The following is a 12,495-nucleotide window of genomic DNA, read 5'->3' on the forward strand; positions in this document are numbered from 1 at the left end:
GATGTCCACTTTAGCCACTCTTATTGAATATAGTACTGCAGGATTTAGCAAGAGCAGTTAGGAAGGAGAAAGAAATAAAGGGCATCAAAATTAGAAAAGAAAAAAATCAATTATCCATGTTTGCAGATGACATGATGTTGTACATGGACAATCCCAAACACTCCACCAAAAAGCTGTTAGAATCGATAAACCAATTCAGTAAAGTTGCAGGTTACAAAATAAACATACAAAAACAGTAGTTTTTTTGTATATTAATGATGAACTCATATTAAAAGAAATCAAGAAAGAAATTCCATTCACGATAACCACAAAAACATCAATACATTTAAATAAATTTAACCAAAGAAGTGAAAGATCTCTACAGTAAAAGTTATCAAACATTGATGAAAGAAATCAACAATAAAAGGAAAGATAGTTCTTGCTCACAGATTAGAAAACTCAATTTCATTAAAATATCTATACTACCAAAAGCAATTTACAGATTCAATGCAATCCCTATCAAAAATCCAATGGCATTCTTTACAGTTAGAAAAAAAAATCCTGGGGTTGGCACCGTGGCACAGTGGGTTAATCATCCACCTGTGGCACCAGCATCCCAGATGGGCACTGGCTCTAGTCCTGGGTGCTCCTCTTCCAATCCAGCTCTCTGCTGTGGCCTGGGAAAACAGTAGAAGATGGCCCAGGTACTTGGGCCCCTGCACTCCTGTGGGAGACCAGGAAAAAGCTCCTGGCTCTTGGCTTCAGATCGGCGCAGCTCTGACCGTTGTGGCCATTTGGGGAATGAACCATTGGATGGAAGACCTCTTTCTCTCTGTCTCTCCCTCTCACTGCCTGTAATTCTACCTTTCAAATAAATAAATAAATAAAATCTTTTAAAAAGAAAAAAAGAAAAAAATCCTAAATTCATATGGAATCACAAAAGACCTCAAATAGCCAACAACCTGAACAAGAAAATCCAAGGTTGGAGGCATCATAATACCTGATTTCAAGGCATACTATAAAACTATAGCAATTAAAACAGCTTGATCCTGGCATAAAAAATGATATATAGATGGATGGAATGAATAGAAAGCCCATAAATTAATCCATGTACATGCAGCCAACTGATTTTGACAAAAGTGCTCAGACCATATAGTAGATTAAGGATAATCTCTTCAGCTAGTGGTACTGGCAAAACTGGATGTATATATGTAAAAGAATGAAATTAGATCCATACCTCTCACCATATATAAAAATCAACTCAAGATAGATCAAAGACCTAAATTTAAGACCTGAAACTATGAAGTTGCTGGGAAAAAAAGTAGGGGAAGGAAACACTTCAAGATATTGGTGTAGGATATGACTTCTTGGACAACTCCAAGGCACCAGTAACAAAAACAAAACTAAATAAATAGAACTATATCAAACTCAGCCCAGCAAAGGAAATGACCAACAGAGTGAAGAGATGTCCAACAGAATGGGAAAAAATATTTGCAAACCACCTACCTGATCAAGGATTACTATCCCAAATATATCAGCATTAAAAAAACTCAACAGCAACAAAAAGAAAACTGTCCAGTTAAGAAATAGCAAAGGACTTCAATAGACAGTTCTCAAAAGAAGAGATACAAATGGCCAAAAATATATGAAAAAATGCTCAACATCACTAGCCATCAGGGAAATACAAAGCAAAACCACAATGAGAAGTCATCTTACTTTTGTTAGAATGACTAAAATCCAAAAACACAAAGAGTAAAAAATATTGGTGAAGATGTGGACAAGGGGGAACATTATCCACGATTGGTGGGAATGTAAATTAGTGCAACCACTGTGGAAAACAGTGTGGAACTTTCTTAAAAAACTAGAAATAGACTTGCCATATGATCCAGCAATCCCACTACTGGTTATATACCCAAAAGACTTGAACACAGTGTATCAAAGAGATACCCACACCACCGTGTTTATAGCAGCACTGCTCATGATAGCCGAAATTTGGAACCAACCAAAGTGTCCATCATTAGATGAATGGATAAAGAAAATATGGTATATACACACAAAGGAATATTATTCAGTTATAAAAAAGAATTAAATTTACCATTTGCCGTAAAATGGATGCTTAACATCATATTGAATGAAATAAGCCTGACCCATAGGATAAATACCACACGTTCTCCCTTTTATGTGGGAGCTAAAATTTAAAAACCAAACAAAAAGAAACAAATGCTATAAATATAGTTTTGTAAAACTTTGTTTTATATCTTTGTGAAATCAATGATTAAGAATGTTATACTACTATAGTTTTAATGATCTATAATTACTTTATAATTTACTATATATGGATAAAGTGGTCATTTTCCCAGTCAATTATTGTTTATAGCCATTGTCTATATTTCCACTAAACTAGGATCTTTTTGCTTTTTATTAGATACACTTCTTGTTTGGTAAAGTATTAAGCCTTATTACTGTGATGCAATTTTTTAATTTGACAGGTAGAGTTAGACAATGAGAGACAGAGAAAGATCTTCCTTCCACTGGTTCACCCCCAATGGCCGCTATGGCTGGTGCTGTGCTGATCCGAAGCCAGGAGCCAGGTGCTTCCTCCTGGTCTCCCATGCGGGTGCAGGGGCCCAAGCATTCCTGGGCCACAGCAGAGAGCTGGACTGGAAGAGGAGCAACCAGGACTAGAACTGGTGCCCATATGGGATGCCAGTGCCGCAGGTGGAGGATTAACCAAGTGAGCCACGGTGCCAGCCCTGTAATGTAATTTTAAAATGTATTATCTCAAAAACTAAAAAAAGAAAGAAAGAAAGAAAGAAAGAAAGAAAGAAAGAAAGAAAGAAAGAAAGGGAGAAGGAAAGAGGATAGGAAGGAGAGAGGGGGAAGGAGGGAGAGAGGGGGAGGGAGGGAGGGAGGAAAGAAGGGAATATCATTATGTTCTTATGTTCTTACAACTGTATCTACAAATCACACTGAGTCTGTTAAAAACTAATTAGAAATTTTAAAAGTATAAAAAAAAACCCCAAACAATTATTTAAAAAATAAATAAAGAGAAGTGATGCTGATAGACAGCATGTGACTAGCAACCACGGAGCTGTACCAAACACGTCTGGGGGAGTTTTGAGGAGAAAGATTCTCTTCAGATTGAGCTTTATAGGGATGGTGACAACTGGCAAGTTATCAACAGTAGGAGGAATGTGAATAGATGGAGATGAGGAAAGGTGAGTATTCTAAACCTTGAAATTTCCTTTGTAGAAGTCATTTTAAGGAAACTGTTGGGGTGATTTTCTTTAATGATCTGAGTTATACCTGAGCTATACTCAACACACTGATACCACTTAAAACTCTTATGCCCTTCCGTGTTTTTTGTATTCCCTAAGTTGCCAGCAGACTATCCTGTGTTGGGTGAAGAATAAAAAACAAATAATCTTGGGGGCCCACCTTGTGATGCAGAAGGATAAGCCACTGCTTTCAATGTGGGCATCCCATCTCAGTGCCGGTTCAAGTCCTGTCTGTGTTACTTCTGATCAGCTCCCTGCTAGTGCACCTGGGAAAGCAATGAAAGCCTAAGTGCTTGGGTCCCTAAGACTCATATGGAGTTCCAGGCTCTTGATTTCAGCCTGACCCACCCCCGACTGATGTGGCTATTTGTGGACTGAACCAGCAGCTGGAAGAACCCTCTCTCTAAATCTATCTTTCTTCTTCTTTTTTTTTAAATCACCCAGGGAGACCAGTAGTGATAGTGTTTAATTTTAAATCTAAGCATAAATAAGGATGAAATAAACCATCCTCACATTATACAATTTACAATCAGTTTAAAACAAAATGATGGCCGGCGCCGCGGCTCACTAGGCTAATCCTCCGCCTAGCGGCGCCGGCACACCGGATTCTAGTCCCGGTTGGGGTGCCGGATTCTGTCCCGGTTGCCCCTCTTCCAGGCCAGCTCTCTGCTGTGGCCCGGGAGTGCAGTGGAGGATGGCCCAGGTGCTTGGGCCCTGCACCCCATGGGAGACCAGGAAAAGCACCTGGCTCCTGGCTCCTGCCATCGGATCAGCGTGGTGCGCCGGCTGCAGCGCGCCAGCCGCGGCGGCCATTGGAGGGTGAACCAACGGCAAAAGGAAGACCTTTCTCTCTGTCTCTCTCTCTCTCACTGTCCACTCTGCCTGTCAAAAAAAAGATGATCTCTTTTCTATCAGGATTTTTTTTTTTTTTTTTTTTTTTTTTTTAGATCTATCAATTGGCACTGATGCTGTGGTGTAGTGGGTAAAGCTGTGCTGTTATCCCATGTGGGTGCCAGTGGAGTCCTGGCTGCTCTGCTTACTATCCAGCTCCCTGCTGATGCATCTGGAAAAGCTGCAGAAAATGGCCCAAGTCCTTGGGCCCCTGCACCCATGTGGGAGGCCTGGAAGAATCTCTGGCTCCTGACTCTGGCCATTGTGACCATTTGGGGAGTGACCCAATGAATGGAAGATCTCTCTCTCTGTCTCCCTCTCTCTCTGTAACTGTGCCTTTCAAATAAACAAATACATCTTAAAAAAAAAATCTATCTGTTTACCTGGAATAGTCAGAGAGAGAGAGATATCTTCCATCCGCTGATTGACTCCCTAAATGGCCACAATGGCCAAAGATGGGCTGATTGGAAGCCAGGAATCAGGAGCCTCCTCTGGATCACCCACGTGAGTGCAGGGGCCCAAGCACCTGACGCATCTTCTGCTGCATTCCCAGGTGCACCAGCAGAAAACTGGACTGGTAGTGGAGCAGCTGAGTTCCAAACCAGTGCCCTCATGGGATGATGGCATTCCAGGTGGCCACTTTACCTGCTGTGCCACAAAGCTGGCACCAGGAATAATACATTTTTTTTCACAAATTTTTAAAGATTATTTGTTTATTTGAAAGGCAGAGTTCCAGAGAGGCAGAATTTCAGAGAGGTAGAGGTAGAGAGAGAGAGAGTCAGTCTTCCATCCATTGGTTCACTTCCCAAATGGCTGCAATTGCCAGAGCTGTGCCAATCCAAAGCCAGGAGCCAGGAGCTTCCTCTGGGTCTCCCACATGGATGCAGGGGCCCAAAGACCTGGACCATCTTCTACTGCTTTCCCAGGCCGAAGCAGAGAGCTTGGTGGGAAGTGGAGCAGCCAGGACTCAACCTGGCACCCATACGGTGGCTTTACCTGCTGTGTCATAGCACCAGCCAGGAACGACACATTCTAAAAAGGCTATGTGGAAGCTGGTATTGTGGCGTAGCAGGTTAAGATGCAGCCTGTGATGCTGGCATCCCATGTGAGTGCTGGCTGGAGTCCTGGTTGCTTCACTTCTGATGCAACTGCCTGCTAATGAGCCTGGCAAAGCAGTGGAAGATGGCTCAACTGCATGGGGCCCTGCCACCCATGGGAGAGAACTGTATGGAATTCCAGGCTCCTGGCCCCAGCCTGGCTCACCCCACCATTGCAGCCATTTAGGGAGTGAACCAGTGGATGGAAGATCTCTTTCTCTCTTTGTCTTTCCCTCTTTCTCTTTGTAACTCTTTCATGCTTCCAAAGTGAGCCAAAGGCATGCAGAATTATGTCAACTAGAGTCCAAGGATAATGAGAAATTGTGCCGGGATGGTAGTGGTCTGCATCTGATGGGCAAAAAAAGGAGATATTCAGTAACCATTTGACAATTGCAGTAAAATTCAGAAAAAGAAAAAAAATGCCAAACTCTGGGTAATTAAATTTTTAAAGATAAATTTTTGATCACCCTCACGTATCCCATTTGTTTTGAAGGAAACAATGAAGCCACTTTACCTAAGTTGCAGACTGTACCTTCCTCTTCCTTAAGTTGTTAAGCTCAAAATTCCAGATAAAGCCTTCCTGGCTTTCTCCTCCACTCCACCCTGTATGACTTTTCATTCTAAACATTTGCTTCAGCATTTTAGGGAATTTTGTTCTCAACAGGACATTGGTATCTGAGCAGAAAAGAAAATCATTCCTATTTCCAACTCAAAAGTGGTGTGTTTACATAAGCTCCTTATTCACTGAAATAATTTTAATCCTCAAGGATTTAGTAGTTGAAATGTAAAATGCATTTTTATAAATAAAAAGAGAAAAATATCATAGATGAAGAATTTTAACAAATTGCCTTTCATTTTCATTTTCATGATGTCTTCCCCCACCCCAGAAACCTTTTATTTAAGGCATACAAACTTCATGTATTTCATAAATAAAACTTTAGGAACATAGTGACTCTTCCCACTCTACCCGCCCTCCCACCCTTCTTCCTCCTCCCTCTCCTATTCCCATTCTTATTTTTTATTGAGATTTAGTTTCAATTATCTTTATACACATGACTAACTCTATCCTAAGTAAAGAGTTCAACAAATAGCATGAAAAACAAACAAACAAACAAACAAACAACTGTTCCTTAACAGTCAAGACAAGGGCTATTCAAAGTCATCACATCGCAAAGTGTCAATTTCACTTCTACAGATTACCTTTTAGGTGCTCTATTAGTTACCACAGATCAGGAGGAACATATGATATTTGTACTTTTGGGACTGGCTTATTTCACTATGTATTGTGTTTTCCAGTTGCATCCATTTTGTTGCAAACAACAAGATTTCTTTCTTTCCTTTTTTTTTTTACCATTGTGTAATATTCTATGGTGTACATATCCCATAATTTCTTTATCCAGTCTTCAGTTTTTGGACATCTGGGTTGATTCCATATCTTAGCTATTGTGAATTGAGCTGCTATAAACATGGGGATACAGATAACTCTTACATATGCTGATTTCATTTCCCTTGGGTAAATTCCCAGGAGTGAAATGGCTAGGTCATATGGTAGGTCTATATTCAGATTTCTGTGGTATCTGCATACTGTCTTCCAATGTGGCTGTACCAGTTTACATTTCCACCAACAGTGGATTAGGGTACCTTTGGTATTATGATTTCAGGATTTTGTATTTTTCTGATAGATGGTTGAAATAAGCAATTATACATACACACACATACACACATATACACAAAGGGATTCAGAACATGGCACTCCAACATATAGCACTTTGGCATATTGATTATCATCAGGTAAAGCACATGTTAGAAACTTGACATTGATTATAAAGATAGAAAAAGAAATAAGAGCAGAGATAAGAAATACAAATAAAGAACTTTGCACTTTCACTCTTGTAGGGAAAAGAGGTGCTAAACAGAGAGAGGAGACAGGATATGAGCTCGCAGCCAAAACTAATTTATTCAAGAAAGAGTAAATTCACAGAGGTGGCCAACTGCCTGCATGGGCACAGACTGAACAAGGGACAGAGGGCAAGTCCTCCAGCTCCCAGGCCTTATATACCATAGGGTCTAGAGGTGGGGGTGGGGGACAATGAATTTCTCCATGCAGGTTTTTCAGGTTTCTCTTGGGCTTTAAAACCTAGAAAAGAACGCAGGGAGTGGGGTGGGGAACAATACAGGGTGTGGGGCTGAGCCAGCCTCTTGAAAGAAGGTGGGGTAAGGGATAAAGTGGAATTTTACCTACTTTCAGTCAAGCAGCTAAATTGGCTGAGGCTTATAGCCTTGTTCCATCAGCTCCATTTGTCCCTGCATTTTGAATTTTAGATGTCCCATTTTACATTTTTCCATATTTATCTCTTTATTAATATAATTATTATTTTAGAATATTTTGCTTTTTAGTCATTATAGTGATATGGGCCTGTATAACTTAATCTTTAATCTAGGTTCTTGCCCCCCAAAGATATAAGAATCCATACATAAAATGCCCAAGTGAGAACAGCTTTTATTTCAAAAGTGAGAGAGTGAGCATACATTAACACACAAGTATGGGCCACCCCACAAAGAGAAACCCATCATGAGTGGGCTAGAATATTGCCTATGAGGAGAGAGGGACAGAGGAAGAAGAGGAAGCACGTGTAGTACCTCCCACATGGTCAGGGGCAAAAAGAGGCCTCTCTTCTCTTCTCATTCTCTTATGAGGTAGTGGATGGTGTCTTAATTAAATAAACAAACAGGGTGGGATCTTGGCATGCATGAATCTTTATGTGATTTTTATTATACCGCCACATGGAGTTTATTTATTCTTTAAGGATTTATTTATTTATTTGAAAGGCAAAGTTACAGCAAGGCAGAGAGAGCGAGACAGAGAGAGAATCTTCCATCCACTGGTTCACTCCCCAAATGGCTGCAGTGGTGGAGCTGGGCTGATCTGAAGTCAGGAGCCAGGAGTTTCTTCCAGGTCTCCCATGTGGGTGCAGGGGCCCAAGCATTTGGGTCATCTTCTACTGCTTTCCCAGGCCATAGCAGAGAGCTGGATCAGAAGTGGAGCATTCAGGACTGCCCATATGGGGGGTGCTGGCACCACAGGTGGCTTTACCTGGTATGCCACAGTGCTGGCCCTCACATGGCATTTAAATTCCATGTGTTTGGGCCGGATTGTAATGAAGCAGGTAAAGCTGCTGCCTGTAGTGCCGGTTCATGTCCCGGCTGCTCCACTTCCCATCCTGCTCCCTGCTGATCACCTGGGAAAAGCAGTAGATGATGGCCCAAGTGCTTGGTTCCCTGCCACCCACATGGGAGACCTGGAAGAAGCTGGTGACTACTGGCTTTGGCTTGGCCCAGCCCTGGCAGTTGTGGGCATCTGGGGAGTGAACCAGCAGATGGAAGATCTCTCTGTTACTCTTTCAAATAAACAAATCTTTTTTTTTAAAAAAAATTCCATATGGTAATCATGGTGTCTCTTGGTCCCAGATGAGACACAGTGCATTCTGGGAATAGGGGCATATCAAGCTGACAGGTAAAGTGAGAAGTGAAAGTTACATTGCAGGGTTGTCAAGGATTCCAGCTTGCTTAGAGCTAAGGAACTTCTTGCCTATTTATCCCATATCAGTACTAAAGATGTGAATGGTTTAAATACAATGCTTACTCTACTAGAATATTCTGAATTTGTGTAGCTACTTTACCAATGAGTTTTCTACTTTCTGATATTTTCTGTTTACTCATTAGCATCTCTTTCAGTTAGAAAAACTACCTTCAACATTTCTTGCAAGACAGGGAATGTCTTTATCTCTTCCTCATATCTGAAGAATAGTTTTTCTGGGTCAGTTATTTTTGGCTGGAAATTTTTTCCTTCAATACCTTGGATATCTCACCCCACTGCCTCCTGGCTTGTGAGGTTTCTGTTGAAAAGTCTGCAGTTAGGCAAATTGAGACCCTTTTATGTATTTTTTTCTTTCAATTTTGAGAATCTTCTCTGTAAGTTTAACCTTGGAGAGCTTGATTAGAATGTCTTGAGGTAGACTTGGTTAAGCTGAATCTGACTGGTTACCTCTGACCTTCCTGCATCTGAATAGTTGTTAGATTTGGTAATTTTTCTGTCATTATCTCTTTGAACATGCTCTCTGCCTCTTGGACATTCTCAAGTCTCTCTTTAACCCCAGTCACTCAGATATTTTTTTCTTGCTGTCCCAAAGTTCCCATAAGCTTTCATTTCTCTTGATTCTTGATTCCTTTTTCTTTTTAGTCCTCCTATTGTATATTTTCAGCTTGTCTTTTTTTTTTTTTTTTTTTTTTTTGACAGGCAGAGTGGACAGTGAGAGAGAGAGACAGAGAGAAAGGTCTTCCTTTGCCGTTGATTCACCCTCCAATGGCCGCCGTGGCCGGCGCGCTGTGGCCGGCGCACCGCGCTGATCCGATGGCAGGAGCCAGGAGCCAGGTGCTTTTCCTGGTCTCCCATGGGGTGCAGGGCCCAAGCACTTGGGCCATCCTCCACTGCACTCCCTGGCCACAGCAGAGAGCTGGCCTGGAAGAGGGGCAACAGGGACAGAATCCGGCACCCCGACTGGGACTAGAACCCGGTGTGCCGGCGCCGCTAGGCGGAGGATTAGCCTAGTGAGCCGCGGCGCCGGCCAAACAGCTTGTCTTTTACCTGACTGATGCTTTCTTCTCTTTGCTCTATTCTACTGATGCCTTCTATCATGTTCTTAAATTTTTTATTGTAATTTTCAGCTGAAGTATTTATGTTTCATATTTTAAAAATTACTTCTGGGCCAGTGCCGCGGCTCACTAGGCTAATCCTCCACCTTGCGGCGCTGGCACACTGGGTTCTAGTCCCGGTCAGGGCGCCGGATTCTGTCCCTGTTGCCCCTCTTCCAGGCCAGCTCTCTGCTGTGGCCCGGGAGTGCAGTGGAGGATGGCCCAAGTGCTTGGGCCCTGCACCCCATGGGAGACCAGGATAAGTACCTGGCTCCTGCCATCGGATCAGCGCGGTGCGCCGGCGGCGGCGGCCATTGGAGGGTGAACCAACGGCAAAGGAAGACCTTTCTCTCTGTCTCTCTCTCTCACTGTCCACTCTGCCTGTCAAAAAATAAAAAATAAAAAAAAAATACTTCTGTTATGGTTTACCTTATGCCAAAATTAAATATTTCAGGTTCTTGCCATTTGCTTAGATAAGAATTTTTAGCCCTGGCCCCAATGAGTCAGGTAACATGGTAAAGTTCAGGATTTATTTGAAAAATGAATGACCAGGACGGCTTTATTAAGGGAAAACAGGTCAGAAAGAGTAAATGGGGAGTTTCATACCAGCCTTTTCCAGGGAGCAGCGCAGAGACTGCCAGTGAGAAAGGGCATGTAGGCGGGAGAGCAGGCACCAGAAGCAGCAAAACAAGGGGCACATCAGCACACTTCAGCCACTTATCCACCTCCAAAGAGGAGTGGTTATGTAGTCTGATTGACACGTGGATGGATACAGGTAAGATCACATAGAGGGCAGGGGTTTGTGGCCTCCAGCTTGTGAGCCCAATTCTATTTCTTTGATTGGTCCCATATTATTTTCATCTCTGTCAATTCTTTCTGTTAGAGTATTAAGTCACTTCTCTATGTTCTCTTTGTTTTTTATTAAATAAGCATGTATGTATTTGAAAGACAGAGTGATAGGCAGAGAGAGAGAGAGAGAGAGAGAGAGAGAGAAACTGTCTTCTCCCTGCTATTTCACTCCCCAAATGACTGCAGCAGCCAGGGTTGGGCCAGGCCAGCTGCCAGGAACTCCATCCTGATCTCCCATGTGGGTGGCAGGATTCAAGTACTTGAGCTGTCATCTGCTGCTTCCTAGGCACATTAATAGGGAGCTGGATCAGAAGTGGGGTGTGGAGTAGCTGGGACTCCAATTTGCACTCTGAAATGGGATATGCAGTTTTTTTAGTTTCCTTAAAATCGCTGTTTTAAATTCTTCATCTGAGCATTTTACAATGTGAGATCTGAGTTTTGGCACCTTATTTTGTTAGGTAAAGTTATGATTCCCTGAGTTTTTGATGTTTATTGGCTTATAACATTATTTGTGCATTGAAGGATTGGTTAGTTTTCTATAGTCTTTACCATCTGGCTTTCTTTGTGGCTGTCTTTCCAAAAATTATAAGATGTCTGCTTCTCTAAAATGTCTGCTTCTTCTCTGAACCTGTGGAAACTTACACAAGTTAAGCACTAGGTGGCACCCTATGTCGAAGATTGCTATAAATCTGCTGCCAGCATGCTATTACTTGTCTCAGTGACACCCTGAGCTCACACTGATCCCACTGCCACTCAGAGGAACTGGTAAGGCATCCAGAAAGAGGGAGCCTAACCCAAAGAGCTGAACTTATGGGAATGAGGTTAAGTCCAAATGGCCAGTCCTGTGACCACCAACACCACAATGCTGGATCATAACTGAAGGCCACAGCCGATAGTCGCTGTCCCTCTCTACCCTCTACAGGGTTTAGGGCCAAAGTCCACACTGCTATGGACTGAGGTAGGCTGACAACCCAGGGCCACTACAACTAGTTACCAGTGATGCTGGATAGAACATAGGTCTGCTTAACTACAACCATGACACTCCACCTGGCACTAGGGCAGGTCCAGAGGATCTGCCCACTAGCACTGGCTGGGCGATAGGGATTGCTAGGATCTGCTTAGTGTTGAGTTTTACTAGACGGGCTTGGTACTGAGTCCTAAGACACAGTTCTGTGGTTCCTTGCTGTCCTGAGGATGGGAGAAGGGTTATAAAGGCAATCTCCTGGCCATTGAGGCTGTGCAAAGCTGGGATATCTTAGGTCTCACAATTTCAGGGTGCTGGTCAGCTCTACATGAGGCTGGTAGTGATAACTACCGAAACAAGTCAATCCTACTTGGGTGCAAGTCTTTGCCTGATGCTGGGGAAAGTCCAGAGGCTCTACCCACAGACATTTTTCCTAAGAGATGTAGACCATTAGTATCTGCCCAGTGTGAGTTTTAGCAGTTAGCACTGAGTCCCATTATGGTCCCATGGTTTCTGGCTGTCTGACCAAGGACAGGGGAGGTATGATAAAGGCACCCCTTTGGCCCCTAGGTTGGCAGTAAGCTGGAACACATCTGGGTCTCACAGTCACCAAGCCCTGTGCAATCTGAAGGGTATATTCCAGGCACATGTGAGGCTAATGGTGATACATGGGGGTGGGCGTGGGAACGGGGGTGTGGTGTCTGCCCCACCAGGGTACCGGGCAACTCTAGAGGATTGATTTCTG

Source organism: Oryctolagus cuniculus, chromosome 2 (assembly GCF_051225735.1).
Source record: "Oryctolagus cuniculus isolate XC-2025 breed Fujian yellow rabbit chromosome 2, ASM5122573v1, whole genome shotgun sequence".
NCBI lineage: Eukaryota > Metazoa > Chordata > Mammalia > Lagomorpha > Leporidae > Oryctolagus > Oryctolagus cuniculus.